Raw genomic sequence first — 19618 nt, forward strand, 5'->3', positions numbered from 1 at the left:
GTATTAGGGTTAGAGGGTTTGACGGTTTAGTGTTTAAGTTTAGGGTTTAGGGGTTAGGGGTTGGGGTTAAGGGTGTTAGTGTTTAGGGTTTTGGCGTTTAGGGTGTTAGGGTTAAATGTGTTAGGGCTAAGGGTGTTAGGGTTTTGCGTGTTAGGGTTTTAAGTGTTATGGTTTAGGGTTTAGAGTTAAGTGATAGGGTTAGGCTTAGGCTCATTCTTAGGTTTAGGGCTAGGGATTTGAGGTTTAGGGTTTGGGGTTGGGTTTGGAGGTTAGGGTTAGGATTAGGGCTAGGGTTAGAGGGTTAGAGGTTAGAGTTAGAGGGTTCGGGTTTCGGATTAGGGTTTCATGTTAGCGTTAGAGGGTTAGGGTTCGAGGGTTAGAGTTAGGGTCATTAGGGTTAGGGTGGTTAGGGGTTAGGGTTAGGTGTTAGGGTTTACGGTTAGGTTTAGGGTTTGGGGTTTGAGGTTTGGGTTTAGGGTTTGAGGCTTAGAGTATAGGGTTTAGTGTGTAGGGTTTTGATGTGTAGTGTTTTGGGGTGTAGGTGTTTAGGTTGTAGAGTTTAGGGTATAGGCGTTAGGGTTTGGGTTAGGGTTAGAGTTTAGGGCCTTGGGGGTTAGGACCTAAGGGCTTAGGGTCTTAGGGGCTTTGGGGCTCAGGGCTTAGGGGCTAGAGTTAGAGGGCTAAGGCCAGAGGGCCAGAGGGCCAGAGGGCCAGAGGGCCAGGGTTATGGTTTGATTCCTGGCTGGCAATTTTTTTCCTTCAATATTTTGTGTAAGTCATCCCTTTGCCTTTTTGCCTGCATGATTTCTGCTGAGTAGTCCAAGTTTTTTATTATTTACTCTCCTTTGTTGGTGACTTCCTTTATCCCTAGCCTCTCTTAAAATTCTCTTTATATTTGATTTTGGCAAGTTTGATTATTATGTGTCTCGGTCACTTTCTTTTGAGATCTACCTTATGTGGAATTCGATGAGCATCTTTCATGATATCATGGAAGTTTTCTGCCAACAAATCTTCAACAGTTCCCTTTGTATTTTCTGTTAGCCCTCCCTGTTCTGGTACTGAAATCACTCATAGTTATTTCTCTTGATAAAGTCCCACATGATTCTTTGGATTTCTTCATTTAAAATTCTTTTATCTGCTTTCTCATCAAATATATTAGTCCCAAGAGTTTGATCTTCAATCTCAGTAATTCTGCCTTCCAATTCCTCAATTGTGCTCTTCTTACTTTCTATTGAGTTTTCTAACTGTAATTTTATTGTTAATCTTCTCAATCTCTGATTGCAGTCTCTCTATGGTTTCTTACAGCTTATTAAATTTTTAATTATGTTCTTGAGTAACCTTTTTAATTTCTTCAGCTGCTTTATCTTTGTGTTCCTTGGCTTGATCTGCATTTTGCCTCATCGGAGAAATCCTTAGGCCCTTCAGTGGCTCGCCATGCAGCTCCACGACGTCCACTACTGGCCCTGGCATTTCGCCGGTGCCCCACTGAACGTGTGCTCCGGAGCCATGTTTCTCCACCCATCACTATCCTTCTGCCGCCAGGGGATATGTGAGTGTGGGAGTCACCATTTGTCACTGGCAGCAGCGTCACAAGTCACTAGACTTCCAGGTACCCGCAGACCTAGGCTGCCTTCTGCCTCAGGCATGGTCCCGAATCCTTTTTACCAGACGCTGACACCGGGCCACTGGCGGACATTCATTTTGATCAACACAGAGGTCTGAGTGAGGGTCAGCAGGCCAGGTACGTGAAGTGAAGGCCAGGTGGGCAGGACTAAGGTTTCTTTGCCATCACCATGGAGAGAGTCTCCCCACCGGAAGAGTGGGCAGAGCTTATGATGGGCCTGGTGACAAGACTCAGCCAATGGCAGAGATCCAGTCCGCCAGGCAGATGACACAGGGTCCTCCATTGTGACCTAGGACACCTAGTGGCCACAGGATTTGAGCACACCCTGGGAAAGGCTATGCAGGCACAAGGGAGCCCCTGGAGCGGACTGCTTCACGGCATTGGCAGAGCAGGCCAGGGTCCAATTTTCCCACTTTCCTGAGGATATCAGTACGCAAGACATCCCCACTCAGCATCTCTTGCCTCTCTCTCTGTATGTGTTCATTCTCTGAAATCTCTTCCTTCTCTCCCTGAGTCACTTCACAGCTTGGAGTGCCTGATAGAGTGCCTAGAGACGAAAGAGCAAAGGGGGAAGGCCTCTGGCTCTACTGGTTGCCCATGGGCAGAGAAGATCTGCTAGTCTATCTGGAAGGTCTAGGCAGTAGTGACTGATTGGGGAGCTACATCACGGGTGGACTCTGGCCAGGTGAAGCTTGTTGACATGTGGCAGCCTCTCCGGAGACTACTAATTCCGCTGATGACACTGTATGCAAATACCCGGGTGAGTGCCACGGGCAGAAAACATTGACACATACCTGCCAGAGGCCTGTCCTGGGTCTGAAGAGTCCACCCTGGTCTCCAGGGTCTCATCATGTCAGCACACACTTTGCCTGCACACATGGAATCTGCCTTTCTCCACAAATGCCTTCTCCTGCTAGGAAACACAGGATGGCACTCAGCCAAGGGAGAGAACACGCAAAGTCAACTGAAGCCCCCATTTTCAAGATTTTGCTTCTGCTGGGCCACAGCCCCCGGTGGCACACTGCATGCACGTCACCTCTCCAAACACAAGGCCGAAATCCGGGCATCCAGGGCCCCAGCAGTCCAGAGTCTGCGGGTGGCAGCATACTCTGCGGAAGGTGACACCTCTTTGCCACGTACAGGAGGGAGGCCTGGGCCCTTGACTGGCTCCGCTAGAGCTCCACGACCTCAGCTATTTTCCCTGACCTTTGGCCCGTGCCCTCATGAGTGTGTGATCTCTAGTTACACTTCTCCTCTGACCACTCTGAATCCGTCAACTGCGGATACCTGAGCGTGGACATCAACATCTATCGCTGGCTGCAGTGTCACAGGTCACTAGGTGTCTAGGCTCAGGCTGACCTTGGCTGTCTTCTGCCCACGCAAGGAGCCTAATACTTCCAAGGAAATGAGGATGCTTGGTCAGTGGCCGACATCCTTTCTTTCATGCACAGAGCGGTCTAGATGAGGGTAAAGAGGCCAGGTAGGCCAGGTGAAGGCCGAGTATGGGGCCTAGGGCTTCTTTCCCAATCCCCATGGAGACAGCCACCAGAAGGCTGGGCGGAACTTCTGACGGGGACGAGTCACAAACACTGAGCCAATAGGAGAAGTCCAGCCTAACCAGCCCGTTCTGCAGAGCCCTCCATTGTACCCATGGACACACAACGGCCCCTCGTGTCTTTGGCCACAAAATCGAGGGCACCAGGGAATAATTTTACAGTAGCCAACCCCTGATGTGGACACGTTCGACACACTGGGACAGCAGGCAGGTACCTCTTTTACACTTACGCTAGGATATCAGTAGACAAGGCGCCCTTCCTCAGCATCTATGGCTCCTCTCTGGATGTGTTCATTCAGAGAAATCTCTTCCTTCTACCCCTGAGACACATCACAAGTATGAGGGGCCTGACAGAGAGCCTGGAGATGAAACGGGGGAGGCTTCTGGCTGGACCGCTTCCCGGTGGGTAGACAATAGCAGGTAGTCTCTCTGGAAGGTCTTAGCTTCTGTTGATTGACATGGGCAATACAGTAGGGGCGGACCCTGGCCAGGTGGAGCTTGTGGGCAGATGCAACCTCTCAGGCTACGAATAATTCCACTGCTGCTTTGTTTCGTGAAAACCTCCCCCGCCAACTCGGATGAGCAGAGAACATTGACCCACACCTGCCAGGGGCCTTTCCTGGGACTAAAGATCCCAACGTGGTCTCAACGTCGTCACCCTTTCGGCACACACCTTTCCTACACACATACTCCTGCCTTTCTCCGTCAGTGCCTTATCCTACTAGGAAACAAAGCATGCCACTGAAAAAGGCCAATGCTAGGGAAATTGAAGAGATGATGCCATTTTCCAAATTTTTGCTGTCTACATGTCCCCGCCTCCGGTGCAACGCAGCGTATGTGGACGGGCTCCGATGGCAAGGCCGAAATCCTGGCAGTCTGGCACTGCAGTCCAATGGTTTATGGACGTGGGGACACGGATGACCTGTTTGCCACATATAGGAGAAATCCTTGGGCCCTTCACTGGCTTGCAATTAAGCTCCACGACGTCCACTCCTTGCCCTGGCCTTTGGCTGGTGCCGCATTTAAAGTGTGCTCCGGAGCCATGTTTCTCCGCCCATCACTATCCTTCTGCCACCAGGGGATATGTGAGTGTGGGAGTCACCATCTGTCACTGGCAGCAGCGTCAGAAGTCACAAGACTTCCAGGTACCCGCAGACCTAGGCTGCCTTCTGCCCCAGGCAAGGTCCCGAATCCTTTATCCCAGATGCTGACACCTGGCCACTGGCGGACATTCATTTTGATCAACACGGAGGTCTGAGTGAGGGTCAGCAGGCCAGGTAGGTGAAGTCAAGGCCAGGTGGGCGGAACTCAGGCTTCTTTGCCATCACCATGGAGACAGTCCCCCCACAGGAAGAGTGGGCAGAGCTTATGATGGGCCTGGTGACAAGACTCAGCCAATGGCAGAGATCCAGCCCAACAGGCAGATGACACAGGGCCCTCCATTGTGACCCAGGACACCTAGTGGCCACAGGATTTGAGCACACCCTGGGAAAGGCTATGCAGGCACAAGGGAGCCCCTGGTGAGGACTGCTTCAGGGCATTGTCATAGCAGGCCAGGGTCCAATTTTCCCACTTTCCTCAGGATATCAGTAGGCAAGACATCCCCATTCACCATCTCTTGCCTGTCTCTCTGTATGTGTTCATTCTCTGAAATCTCTTCCTTCTCCTCCCAGGCACTTCACAGCTTGGAATGCCTGATAGAATGCCTAGAGACGAAAGAGCAAAGAGAGAAGGCCTCTGGCTCTACTGGTTGCCCATGGGCAGAGAAGATCTGCTAGTCTATCTGGAAGGTCTAGAGAGTAGTGATTGATTGGGGAGCTACATCCTGGGCGGACCTGGCCAGGTGAAGCTTGCTGACATGTGGCAGCCTCTCTGGAGACTACTAATTCCACTGATAACATTGTATGCAAATACCCGGGTGAGTGCCATGGGCAGAAAACATTGACATACACCTGCCAGAGGCCTATCCTGGGTCTGAAGAGTCCACCCCAGTCTCCAGCGACTCATCATCTCAGCACACACTTTGCCTGCATGCACGGAAACCGCCTCTCTCCACGAATGCCTTCACCTGCTAGGAAACACACGATGTCACTCAGCCAAAGGAGAGCACAGGCAAAGTCAACTGAAGCCCCCATTGTCAAGATTTTGCTTCTGCTGGGCCACAGCCCCCGGTGGCACACTGCATGCATGTCACTTCTCCAAAGACAAGGCCGAAATCCGGGCAACCAGGGCCCCAGCAGTCCAGAGTCTGCAGAAGGCGGCACATGGATCGCCTCTTTGCCACATACAGGAGGGAGACCTGTGCCCTAGACTGGCTCCGCTAGAGCTCCACGACCTCAGCTATTTTCCCTGACCTTGGGCCCGTGCCCTCATGAGTGTGTGATCTCTAGTTACACTTCTCCTCCGACCACTCTAAATCCGCCACCTGCGGATACCTGAGCATGGAAATTAACACCTGTCACTCGCTGCAGTGTCACAGGTCACTAGGTGTCTAGGCTCAGACTGATCTTGGCTGTCTTCTGCCCAGGCAACTAGCCTAAGCCTTCAAAGGAAATGAGGACACGTGGTCACTGGCCGACATCCTTTAACCAACACTGAGTCCCTGGTCAGCATCCTGGAGTCCTGGCAAGAAGAGCCAGGCACCTCCAGGAGCATCTGGAGGAGGAGACAGGGGCTGAAGAATCTACCACACCTACTGGTGCTGCTACACATGTGGGAGACCTGGCTGCAGAGATTGCAGGCATGGCCTCAGGGTCAAAGGAGAAAGCACCTGAAGACGTGCTAGGACTCTTAGACTGAGAGAAGCAGGATGTCTGGACTGCAAAATATGCACCCTTCAGGGAAGAAGTTCATTCAAGCTTCTTAAACTCACCTCACCTAGAAAATCCATCCTCTTTTAGCCTTGTGCCCCTTCCACGCCCCCTCTAGTACAAAGAGAGATGCAACCCTACGGCACCAGGGTGGAAGAAGCCCCAGGATAGCTGTCCGAAGACATGAGGCCCACTCAAAAGCTTCCCCCGCCAAGGAGAGAAGAGGACAAGACTTACCTGCAGATGAGGTCTCAGGGCCCTGAGAATGAGCATAATGTCTGTAAGGAAAGAGAAATAAGATTTCAGTGGGACATGGAAGTCTGAGAAAGAGCCTCTGCAAAGATAGCTCTAAGGGAGGTGTGATTGTGAAGGTGGGCTGGTCACTGAGTTCTTTGTAGTACAAGGTAGCAGACAGAAGCCAGACTCTGGGGGGAACCTGCCTGCCGGTGAGCAGTGGGCATAAAACCCTAAACCAATGAGAATCGAATCCCTTCCCAGCAGCTTCTGCACAGATCAGTGATGTTTGCTTGGTCTTTCTCTTTTCTGTGGTCTAACCTGATCTGTTCTGAGATCAGAGAGTTGGAATAGAAAAGCCTGACTGAGATGAAACGAGCAAAGAGAAGACAAGGCCTCCTAAATCTGGTGAAGACAGAACACAGATAACCAAAGGTGAGGATGGGAAGAAACAGATTGAGTTCCAAGTCCCATTCACAGTATCCCAGGGCCTGGAATCCCTGGAAGTGCCAGAGGTGTGTACTCCCTGGGAGATGCGACCCCAAGTGTCAGAGGAAGCCCTACGGAGCAAGGAAGGGAGGGCAGGGCCTCTAGGATGGGCACTTCCATACAGGCTGCCCATGTGAATTTCTCAGAGTGACCGTGACAGATCCTGAGAGGGACAGTTTTAGGCAAAGGAAAGTAAGTTTTCTGAAGAGGGGTGAATTCCGCCTTCTCCTGACAATGAAACAGAAATCCCGTCCTGCTCAGAGGTACTGAGTAGGAGGGATTGTGAATTCCCATCCTGCACAGAGGTTGGCTGGGAAGTTCGACTGTCTAAAGACAATGTGGCCAAAGTCTTCTTTATCTTTCAAAGATATATCTTTAACTTCCTGCAAATTCAATCCTGGATAAAAGCCTAGAATATACAAGTGTGGGTTTTTCAGGAGAGCAACAAGGGGAGAAGGCGATAGTGACATATCAGAGAAGGAGAACAATAGTCTAAGGGTCCCTGTGTTACTTAATGAATCACAGACGGTGTCAAGCATTCTTCCTTACCTGTAGACATGCAAATGCAGTAGATGTTTTAGCAATAACTGAATTAATCCTCACAGAATTCTTTTTGGCCATTTCCAGGCATGGAGACCAGAAGAAGTCATTAGTTACAAGAGCAAGCAATAATTCGCTGGTCTGAATTTTGTTCAATTTCTGTGTTTGCCCTTCACAAATGGATAAAAGTCTCTGAATCTGGCATTGAAGACAGTGTTTTCTCTATTGTTATGGATTGAATAGTGTCCCCCAAAATGTGTGTCAACCTGGCCAGGCCATGATTCCCAGTATTGTGTGGTTGTCCTGCATTTTGTGATCTGATGTGATTACTTATGTGTTGTAAATTCTAACCTCTGTGATGTTAATGAGGCGGGATTAGAGACAGTTAGGTTAATGAGGGAGGACACAATCTACAGGATAAGGGTGAGTCTTGAGTCAGTCTCTTTTGAGATACAAAGAGAAAAGTGAGCAGAAATGAGAGGGACCTCATACCACCAAGGAAGAAGTGCCTGGAGTGGAGCAGGTCCTTTTGACCCAGCGTCCACGCACTGAGAATTTCCTAGGCCAGGGGAAGATGGATGACAAGGACTTTCCCCCAGAGCCACAAAGAGAGAAAGCTTTCTCCTAGAGCTGGTGTCCTGACTTCAAACTTCTTGCTTCTTAAACTGTGAGAGAATAAGTTTCTGTTTGTTAAAGGCATCCACTTGTGGAATCTCTGCTATAGCCACACTAGATAACTAAAAAACACATATATAAAATAGTCAAAAAAAAAAAAAAATGTTTCAAATACACACACATACACGTATGATGTTATTAAACTTTAAAAGGTGTTACATTCTTATAACACATTTAACAACAGAGATTTGTATACAGAAGTTATAATAAGAGCCATCCCCACATAAGTATATTGTACCTGCTCCCCCAAAGTGTCCAGTGTCCAAAGATACATATGTACCCTTTTACACACTTCTTTTTGCTTGGACACATGTAAGTACATTCATTTGTTTGTTTTTATGGAAATTAGGTCACATTCTACCCACGTTTTCCTCTGAATCACTCTTCACTTGACAATTTTTCATGGTTCCTCTAAATCAGCAGACATGGAAGAAGCACTCTTTTTGGTTCTTCTTATTTTTAACTCCCACCACTCTTCTGTCAGTTTGTTGTACTGTGGTGGCTTGCATGTTGCTGTGATGTTAGAAGCTATGCCACCGGTATTTCAAATACCACCAGGTTCACCCATGGTAGACTGGTTTGAGTGGAGCTCTGGATTTAGACAGACTAGGAAAAAGGACCTAGTGATCTATTTCTAAAATAAACTGGCCAGTGAAATCTTACGAATAGTACTGGAACACTGTCTGACTGAATGACAGAGGATAACCCCTTAGGTTGGAAGGCACTCAAAATACAAGTGGGGAAGAGCTACCTCCTCAAAGTAGATCCCAGTTTAATGACGTTTCCTGATGGGCACAACTCATAATGAGAAGAAACTGATGCAAATATCCTTTAATAATCAGAATGTGGAATGAAGGAAGTATGAATCTAGGGAAATTGGAAGTCATCAAAAATGAAATGGAATGCATAAAGGTCAGTAATCCAAGGCATTAGTGAGCTGAAATAGCTTGGTTTTGGACATTTTAAAGTAGACAATGATATGTTCTACTATGCCAGGATTGAGATACTGAAGAGAACGGCATCATATTCATCGATAAAAAGAACATTTCAAGATCTTTTCTGAAGTAGAACACTACGAACAATAGGATAATATCCACAGGCCTACTAGGAAGACCAGTTAATAAGACTATTATTCAAATTTACACACAAATCATGAATGTGAAAGATGAAGAAGTTGAAGGTTTTTACCAAGTTCCGCAGTTTGAAACTGATCAAACGTGATGCATTAATCAATCAAGATGTACTGATAATTACGTAATTAGGATGCGAAGTTGAAAACAAAGCAGACAAATCAGCAGTTGGAAAATAAGGTATTGATGATAGAAATGACAATGAAGCTTACATGATAGAATTTGGCAAGACCAATGACTTATTCATTGCACATACCTTTCGTCAGGAACATAAATGGTGACTATACTCATGAACTATTCCAGGCAGAATAGATAGGAATCAAATTTGTGGAAGGTGATGATGGAGAAGGTCAATATCATGAGTCAGAATCAGGCCAGGGGCTGACTGCAGAACAGATGATCAGTTGCTATATTCACGTTCAAGTAGAAGCTGAAGAAAATTCAAACAAGTCCATGAGTCAAAGTATGCCCTTGAGTATATCAAACCTGAATTTAGAGACCATCTCAAGAATAGATTTGATGCACTGCACACTAATGATCGAAGACCAGATTAGTTGTGGGATGATAGCAAGGACATCATATATGAAAAAAACAAAAAGTCATTAGAAAGACAGGAAAGAAAGAAAAGACCAAAGAGGATGTCACAAGAGACTCTGAATCTTGCTCTTGAATGTACAGTAGCTAAAGAGAATGGAAGGAAAAATAAAGTAAAAGAGCTCAACAGAATACCTGAAAGCGAAGCTGGAGAAGACAAAGTATGATAATAATAATGTGAACAGATCTGGAGTTAGAAAACCAAAAGGGAAGAAAACACCTGGCATTTCTCAAGCTGAAACAACTGAAGGAAATATTCAAGCCTCTAGGTGCAATACTGAAGGAAGGATTCTACGGGCAAAATATCGAACAACACAGGAAACATCAAAAGAAGATGGAAGGAATACACAGACTCAATACACCAAAAAGAATTGGTCGACGTTCAACCATTTCAGGAGGTAGCATTGGATCAAGAGCTGATGGTACTGAAGGAAGAACTCCAAGCTGCACTGAAGGCATTGGCAAAAAACACGGCTCCAGGAACTGATGGAGTACCAAATGAGATGTTTCAACACAGGGACGCAGTGCTGGAGGCGCTCACTTGACTATTCCAATATATTTGGAAGACAGCTACCTGACCAAATGACTGAAAGAGATCTACATGTGTACCCATTTCAAAGAGAGGTGGTCCAACGCAATGCGGAAATTATCGAGCAATGTCATTAACATCCCACGCAAGAAAAATTTTGCTGAATATAATTTAAAAACAGTTGCAGCAGTACACAGATAGGCAACTACCAAAAATTCAAGCTGGATTCAGAGGAAGACATGGAATGTGGAATATCATTTCTGATGTCTGATGGATCTTGGCTGAAAGTAGAGAATATCAGTAAGATGTTTACCTATTTTTGTTTCCTATACAAGCACACTCAACTGTGTGGCTCATGACAAATTATGGATAGCTTAGCAAAGAATGGGAATTCCAGAACACTTAACTGTAGTCATGAGGAATATCTACGTAGACCAAGAGGCAGTCATTTGAGTAGGGCAAGGTGATACTCTGTGGTTTAAAATCAGAAAGTTATGTGTCATGGTGGTATCCTTTCACCATACTTACTCAATCTGTATGCTGAGCAAACATTCTGAGAAGCTGGTCTCGAAGAACAAGAACATGGCATTAGTTTTGGAGAAAGATTCACTAACAACCTATGATATGCAGCTGATACGACCTTGCTTGCTGAAAGTAAAGAGGACTTGAAGCAGTTGCTGATGAAGAGCAACCACTACAGCCTTCAGTATGGATTACACCTCAACATAAAGAAAACAAAAATTCTCACAACTGGACCAGTAAGCAACACCATGATAAACAGAGAAAATACTGAAGTCATCAAGCATTTCATTTAACTTGAATCCATAATCAATGCCCACAGAAGCAGCAGTCAAGAATTCAAACAATGTATTGCATTGGGCAAATCTGTTGCAAAAGACCTCCTTGAAGTGTTGAGAAAGAAAGATGTCACTTTGAGGACTAAGGTGTGCCTGAGCAAAGCCATGATATTTTCTATCACCTCATATGCTTGAGCAAGTTAGACAATGAATACGGAAAACCGAAGAACTGATTCATTTAAAATATGGTGTTGGCAAAGAATACTGAATATACCATGGACTGCCAGAAGAATAAACAAAACCATCTTGGAAGAAGTACACCAAGAATGCACCTTAGAAGCAAGGATGGCGAGACTTCGTCTCACGTGCCTTGGACATATTTTCAGGAGGGACCTGTCCCAGGAGAGGCTCATCATGCTTGGAAAAGCTGAGGGTCAGAAAAAAAGAGGAAGGCGCTCAACAACATGAACTGACACAATGGCTGCAAGAATGGGCTCAAACATAGCAATGATTGTGAGGATGGTTCAGGATCAGGCGGTGTTTCATTCTGTTTTACACAGGATCGATGGCATCTAACAGCCACAACTAACATATGTATGCGTGTATATATGTATGTGTGTATGTGTGTGTGTATATATATATATACCCATTGCCATCGAGTCGGTTCCAACTCATAGTGACCCTACAGGACAAAGTAGAACTGCCCCACAGAGTTCCCAAGGAGCGCCTGGTGGATTCGAACTGCTAACCTTTTGGTTAGCAGCTATAGCTATTAACCATTATGCGACTAGGGTTTCTATATATATATATATTCTCTTCACTAGTTTTGCATCTCTAGAGATCCCAGGCTAAGACATTTGGTACCTACTGTGGTTCTAGAGGAACCAAATCTTAAGGATGAGTTTTCTGAATTGATTCTCAAGTCTGGCTAGTCTTAAAGGCACTGATGACTGTCTCCAGTAGTAAACAGGCTATTGCTAATCCATGGTGGGAGGTGACAATAGAAATACACAAAATACTACTACCACTGGATCAAATATTTGTGAGAGACAAGGCTCTGCCTGATTACATATTTGATACTTTTCTATAATTTTGTCAGAATAAGAATAATAAGGAAACTGCTTGGTTAGTCCTGCTTTTGCTAGCCACACTGGTGAATGAAAGAAATGGGCTCAAAGCTGAAGCACCACATACAAGATCTGAAAGCTGCCACTTGTGCCCAGAAAGAAAACCATATTTCTTATAGTAACAAGGCTAATGCTGCCAAAAATAAACTCAGATTCTTATCATAAGAGTGACTGAATTAAAGCGCTAGTTGAATATCCAGCCTCAAATGGTGTCTGAAGTTAGAGTGAGGGCACTGATTGGGAAGAAATGGGATCCTGAAACTCAGGATGAGGACATATGGGCAGACAGTCAGGAAGCGGGGGACAATGAACCTCCAATTTCTATTGTATCGCTCTTCCTAACAGAACCAGACCTCTTACTCCCATCTGAAGAGATTCTCTAACTCTGCCTGCTAAGGCACCCTTCCCAGTAAAACAATTATCCCTTCCACCTCCATCTGATGAGATTACCCCAGCTGTGCCTGAAGTGTCTTGTTTGAGTTATCTCCTGGGGTGGTATCTGGGGCATTGCCTGGGGCATCACCTTAGGCAGATGTCTTATAAGACACGGCTGAACATCCCACTGCCACTGCCCATTTTTGCTTCTAGACCTATACCTAGACTTCAGTCCCAACAAGCCCCAAAAGGTGAACTATGAAGTGTGACCCAGGAGAAGGTATGCTAAACTCCGAAAGAACTACTTGATTTTTCTAATATATATATACAGAAACCTGGTGACTATGTGTGGGAATGGCTATTATGGGTGTGGGATAACGGTGCAAGCAACATAAAGGTGGATTAGTCTGAGTTTATTGATATAGACCCAGGAAGCATAGATTCTTCATTCAGTGTTTCAGCTTCAGAGGTTAGAAAAGGATCTCATAGTTTATTTGGTTGGTTTACTGAAGCATGGATTAAGTGGTGGCCTACAATAAATCAAGTGGAAATGGCAGATCTGCCATTGTATACTGTAGGAGAAGGTAACCAAAGGCTGAGGGAAACTGGCATGTTAGAATGGATTTATTAGGCTGGACCCACAGACCCACACACGGAGTGCCCAGAGGGCTCTCTTTTTACCATAGCAGTGAGGTACAAATTTGTGCAGCAAGCCCCAGCATTATTGAAGACTTCTGTGGTTGCTATTTTATGTAAGTAAGAGTCCACAGTGAGAACTGCCCTAACTGAATTAAGACACCTAACTACAATGCAGCTGACTGGACCCCATGGTGGTAACAGCCAAGTGGTGGCACTCAATGAACAAAGACAAGGTGGGTGTGGTTACCATAACAGACAGTAGAGTCAAAGCAGTAATCAGAATAGTCTGCTCACATGGATTTATGGCAATGGCTACTTAGTCATAGTGGCCCTGGGAGTGAAAGAGCTGGGAAATGTACATCTCCTGGTACCTAGTGTCTTAGCTATCTAGTGCTCCTGTAACAGAAATACCACAAACGGATGACTTTAACAAAGAAAATTATTCCCTCACAGTCCAGGAGGCTCTATAAGTCCAAATTCAGGGTGCCAATTCCAGGGGAAGACTTTTTCTCTCTGTCACTCCTAGGGGAAGGTCTTTGTCACCAGTCTTCCCCTGGACAAGAAGGTTCTCAGCACAGGGATCCTAGGTCCAAAGGATGCACTGCTCCTGACACTTCTTTCTTGGTGGTACTGAGGTCCCCCGTCTCTCTGCTCTTTTCTCTTTTATATCTCAAAAGAGACTGACTTAAAACACAACTTAATCTTGTAGATTGAGCCCAGCCTCCTTAACATAACTGCTTCAAATTTTCGCTCATTAACATCATAGAGGTAGGATTTACAATACATTGGAAAATCACACCAGGTGACAAAATGGTGGATAATCGCACAATACTGGGAAGCATGGCCCAGTCAAGCTGATATATACATTTTGGGAAGACAGAGTTTAATCCGTAACACCTAGTATGCAGCTATCGACCTGTTAATGCCTTTTTCTCCATACCCATTTGGAAGTATCACCAGAAACAGTGTGCCTTCTCTCTGACCTAAGTATATAAGGACGAAATAATATAGAGGAATCTCTGTTACATTTTCTCCATCTTACCGTTATTTGGCCTCATAGGCAGACCCAGTCACTTAATTGCACGGCAGAATGAAGAGATTAAAGCCCCAACATTCTTGCCAGTGGACCAGGAAGGTAGCTGCTCAGACATCAGAGAGCCTCAGAGAGACAGAGACCAGGTGGCTCAAGAGAGGGATACCATAAAGTTGTTTTTCATACCCCCCTCCACTCCCATAGTTGCATATGCTTTCCTCTGACCCCAAGAAGTAGATCAATCCTTTGAGAACTGCATTATGGGTTAGAACACCAACAAGGTCCCAGACTGAGTGACACTCCCATAGATTACATCCAAATATCATTGCAAAGTCTTCAAAATCTGAACTGACATCTGAGCCACAGCATCCAGAAGTTGGGAAAGAACATGCAGCCTGAACATAACTGGGTCAAGTGATTGCTAAAACAAACAACATCGACATTTTCTGTAAGATTGAAGTAAGACATAGTCTTAGAATCATAGACAAAAACTTTAAAAAGCTACTTTAACCATGCTCAAAGAAGTAACAGTCACACCTTAGAAAAATAGAAAAATACATAGAAACCATTCACAAATGAAAATTTTAGACAGGAAAAATAGAGATAAAAAATTCACTTGACCAGCGGAATGCTGTTGACAGACAAAAGGATCAATGAGATGAAAATAGTTCAATTGAAAATATCCAATCTGAAAACAGAGGACAAATATTGAAAAAAAAATGAACAGAGCCTCAAAAAAATCCAAAAATACCTAACATTTATTTATTGGAATTCCATAAGGTGTAGAGAAAATATGTGGTGTAGAAAAAAATATCTGAAGAAATACTGGCTCAACACTTTCCCAATTTGTTGAAAGACATAAACTTACAGATTCAAGAAGCTATGCAAACTCCAACAAGTTCAACTCACATAATTTTACACCCAAATGCCTCACTGTCAATTGTGGAATAACAAGGACCAAGAAAATGTCTTCAAAGAAGCTAGAGAGAAAACAACTCATTTCACACAGGAGAAACAATTGGAATGACTCTGTATTCACCATCAGAAGCCATGGAGGCCAAAAGGCTGCGAAAACAACATTTTTTCAACACTGAAAGAAAAGAAACATTAACCCAGTGTTCTATAGGCTGTTATTTCCTTCATGAGTAAAGGAAAAATATTGACATTCTCAGGTGAAGGATGCTTAAGAGAATTCATCGCCACCAGACTTGTTCTAAATGAAACACTAAGGAAGTTCTTCAGGTGGTAGACTTGGAATTTCAGGAATTATGGAAAGCAACAAAGTCGAAAGTACCTTCTGAAGTTTGCCGTTCAGCCAAAGATTAGACAGGTCTATAAAACAAACAATAACACACGTGAAGAAAGTGTTTCTTAGTTCAATCGTGTGTATGAGACCAAAGGTGCAAAACCTGCCCAAAAGCACAGAAAAGAGGGCAGGATGGAACAGGAATCATGGCGGATGGGAACGGGGAACTGGAGCATAGAAGAGGATATTGACACATCATGAATATTGCCACCAATGTCACAAACCAATTGTGTATAAATGGCTGAACAAGAAAGTAATTTGCTTTGTAAAGTTTCAAATAAAGCACAATAAAAATTTTTTAAAAAGTGGTAGGTATCTGGGTAAACATATTACGCCAACCCTGCTGTCACTGCACAACATGGCGCAGGACTCCCCTCTTTGGATAGACTTGCTAGCCTATTGGAAACACTTTGGAATATACTCTTGGTGGCAAATTAGTATTAGAGAATGGGATTATTTTGAAAATATGAGATGTCTGTACTCATGTCTGGTGAATAAACTGGATAATAAAATTTTCAGAGCGAAATGAGATGTTCTAACAGAAAAATAGGCTTGAATTCCCACGTGGGCCATGAGCCTAATCTGAAGGCCTTTCCCAGAGAGGCATTTCAGGCACTTCTAGAGCAGCAGGAGCACTGGGGAATGCATGTATCAACTTCCCCCAGGGCCTTCTCTGAGGAGTAAGTACCTGCTTTAGTACTAAGCTTAGGGGTTCATAAATAGTCATTCTGCATAAGGTCTTCAGGTTCAAGTCTGTAATCCAGCTGGGATTCTGTGTGTGCTGCATCTCTGCATCAAAAGAACATGCTTCTAGAAGCAGAATGCCAGGAGAGAGGCGGTTGGGCAGTTGGGGGTGGGGGGTGCTGCGCAGACAGGGGTGCCCAAGGGAGGCACAATATAGTCATTCTGCAGCAGGTCTAGTCCTTCTGCATAAGAATTAGAATGCTTCTGTCAATGCATAATAGTTTACATGCAGGACATAAACAAAGTGACTGAAGGACAAAGTCAAATGGTAAACCAAGCCACTCCCTGTCAATCCTTACCTGAGAGGGTCTTCATGAAGACTTCCGGGGATGGAGAAGGACACAGTAAACGCTGATTTATTTTACCTCTTCCTTCCTCAAGAAACAGGAACTGGTGTTAAGACGTCAGGTGTCAAGCCCCAAACTCCTCTTCTGGTCTGTATTTAAGCTGTATAATAAAACTGGGATCAGGCAATCAGCCGTGAGCAGACAGACCCAGAGTATTCCCAGTGCCCCACATCTTTGAGCTCCAGTGAGATCCTGTTCTTAGTCACTAGATTAGCAGAGGAGCTGAAAGACTGAAATTCCGTGTTTTAAGGCAACTTGGGCTTCAAACAGTCACATATTGCTAAAGTCGTATTTCTCTGTGTTAATTTATGATCCTTAACTCAAATCTGGAGTTTGGAGCTCATTTTGATAACTCCTCATTAGTCTGCATAGACTAGAGTCTGCTCACAGTCAGTGATGACAATGGAGGAAACAAAGTCCCTAGCCCAGAGGAGGGACTGCTCCCCATATTTGGGGCAATGCCCCTGGGAAGCATCGGCGAGGTGCACTTTGGCCTCTGTGGCTTTGCCTTCTGCTCCTGGAATTGCACCCTGGGGGCCTCCATATGCAGACCCAGAGTCCGTGGGTGACCACAACTCCCCCGTTCTGGGTCATCGTCCGGACACACGTTGCGATATGCTTTCTGCCCTCCTTTCCAGCATAAGCGCTGCGATCACAAGTGGCAGAACCAGTTCTCAGGTCCAGACCCTAGACCTTGCCCTCCTTGGCCTTAGGCTTCCCTAGTCCTGGTGGAACCTGCAAGCCTGGCGGATGCGAGGTTAGCACCCGGCTGGGTGGGCTTGGGCCTGTCTCAAAAGGCTCATGGCGCACTCAGGTTCCTCCTCCTTGGAGCCTGTGGGCTTGCAGTGGGCAGCCCGGCATCTCGTGCCTCCCTTGGGAGCCCTGTCTGAGCAGCAGCTCCCCTCCCCCTCCCCCGCCAACCACCCAACAGTCGCACTGCCTGCTTTCTGCTTCTAGAAGCGTGTTCTTTTGATGTACACATGCAGCACACACAGAAGCTCAGTTGGATTACAGACTTGAACCTGAAACGCACAACTTTAAAACTACTAGACGGGGGGGGGGGGGGAGGTTATTGGCAGTGAAAAAAGCAAAAAAAAAATAAGAAAGAGAACAATTACAAAAAAAGTATTAGAAGACTGTATCCTCACATTATGGACTCAAGAAAGTTGCGGATAAACAACCGCGTAGATAGCATACTGTTGTCTCTTTGCAAATAAGTCTTAAATGAGGGAATTTGGTACCGGGAAGAGTTGCAGAGCCTGACTTTGGGGAAATCTGGGATTGATGAATTGCCTTGCATGAGGCTACAAGCCCTGATAATCAATATTTGAAGATGAGATTCGAGCAACCTAGAACATGCATCAGAATTTTTTCTAAGTAAATTAGCACCAGAAGATGCCTTTAACCACTAAATAAAATGGGTCAGTAGTTCAAGATCTCCCTACAAAGAAAACGGCAGACCTAGATCGTTTCCAGTCAGGTTCCAGCAAACATGCAAGAAACAGTCATTTTAATCTTGTACATAGTCAACAGAGATTAGAAAACCATGAGATACTCCCCTAACTTGATCCTTAAGGCTAGTTTAAAAATGATAACAAATTAGAGAAGGATGGTAGAAGAAGAGTTAGAGGACAAGCACACTCAGTAACTGAGATGCAAAACTCTACGTAAGATGCCAGCAAAGGAAATCCAGCAAAGTATAAACCACGTAACATGCCATGATCATGTAGGCATACAAATTTGAGTGAACGTTAAAGATTTAGTAATTTCATTCACCACATGCATAGGTGAAAGAAGAGAAGACATATGCTCACCTCAAGAGATGGGGGCAAAGCAGGTTGATAAAATCCAATCACACGGAGAGATAAGGACTAGGAGCAAATATGGAACAGAAAAGGAGTTCCCGAACGTGGAAAACTACAACTAGCATGATAGTTCATGGTGACGTGTGGGACATTCTCTTTAAAATTAATAAACAATAAAATAAGGGTGCTTCTATCATTACTTTTATTAAACATTGAACACCAGAAGTGTAAGCTAGTACAAAAAGAGAAAAAGTATAACTGCTATTCATAGATTATAGGACTGTCTCCATTGAAAACTGTAGAAAATACCGGAATTAATAGTAATCATAAATAAAAAATAAATTGAAATTTCAATGCATCAGCATCAAGCTGACTCTGTCATAGCTCTTAGGTGAAAGCAAAGGACACTGATAGGGAAAGAGCAGGTTCGGGTGGTCTAGACCAAGGAGGGAAGAAAATTATTCTGCACTGGGCTGAACTTATAAGAACGGGTATGTGTGTTAGTTACCTAGTCCCTCCATAACAAAAAATAACACAACTGGATGGCTTTAAAGAACAGAAATTTATTTTCTCACAGTTTAGCAGGTGGTCGTTCGAATTCAGGGCATGGCTGTAGTGGGAGGTCCTTCCTTGTCTACCTCAGCTTCTAGTAGATGCCAGCAATCATTTGTGTTCCTGGCCTTCTAGAAGCATCTGTCTTCTTTGTCTGTCTTCCTTTTCACCTGTTTGAGTCTGTGTGTATTCTGCTCCTTTTATAACTAAGAAGAGTTAGGCTTAGGACCCACCCTACATTGGTATGACCTCATTCACATAATAAAAGCAGGCCCCCTCTTTCCTAACAAGGTCAGATTTACAGGTACAGGGATTAGGATTTCCACATACATTTTGGAGGGACACAATTCAATCCCTAACAGTCGACTTACCAGATATTCTGGATTGAGAGTACTCGCATGAACAGCTGAGAGTGGTTCCAATTCTTTGCTACATTCGTTGGCTGAAACTTGTCTCAATGGTCACCCAAAGGAATGCTAGAGCAATTTATTGTGTAGGACCTGGCCAACCATTCCTAATCAAGTCCATTGTGTGGAAAAACACACAATCCCATCACCAAAGCCTTGAGAAATTCATGGATAAGAAAAGAATGGTGGTTGGAACCAAGAATTGTTTCATAGCCTAGATAACATGGTACAGGTGTTAGATATTCACATGGAGATGTCAGGTAATAAAACTTCACCCCACATGGGGATGTCAAGGATAATACCAAC

The 19618-nt window shown here is 44.9% G+C and overlaps 1 long non-coding RNA gene across 1 annotated transcript; it reads right to left on the reverse strand.

Annotated features, from left to right (window-relative positions):
• Positions 1 to 825: 825 nt before the first annotated feature.
• On the reverse strand, positions 826 to 17401 carry LOC135229902 (uncharacterized). Its single transcript, XR_010320570.1, has 4 exons — positions 16501 to 17401; positions 9314 to 9487; positions 6227 to 6267; positions 826 to 2537 (listed from the first exon to the last, which is right to left on the reverse strand). It is a non-coding gene; the product is annotated as an uncharacterized LOC135229902 (long non-coding RNA).
• Positions 17402 to 19618: the final 2217 nt, after the last annotated feature.

This window comes from Loxodonta africana, unplaced genomic scaffold (genome assembly GCF_030014295.1).
Source record: "Loxodonta africana isolate mLoxAfr1 unplaced genomic scaffold, mLoxAfr1.hap2 scaffold_61, whole genome shotgun sequence".
Lineage (NCBI taxonomy): Eukaryota > Metazoa > Chordata > Mammalia > Proboscidea > Elephantidae > Loxodonta > Loxodonta africana.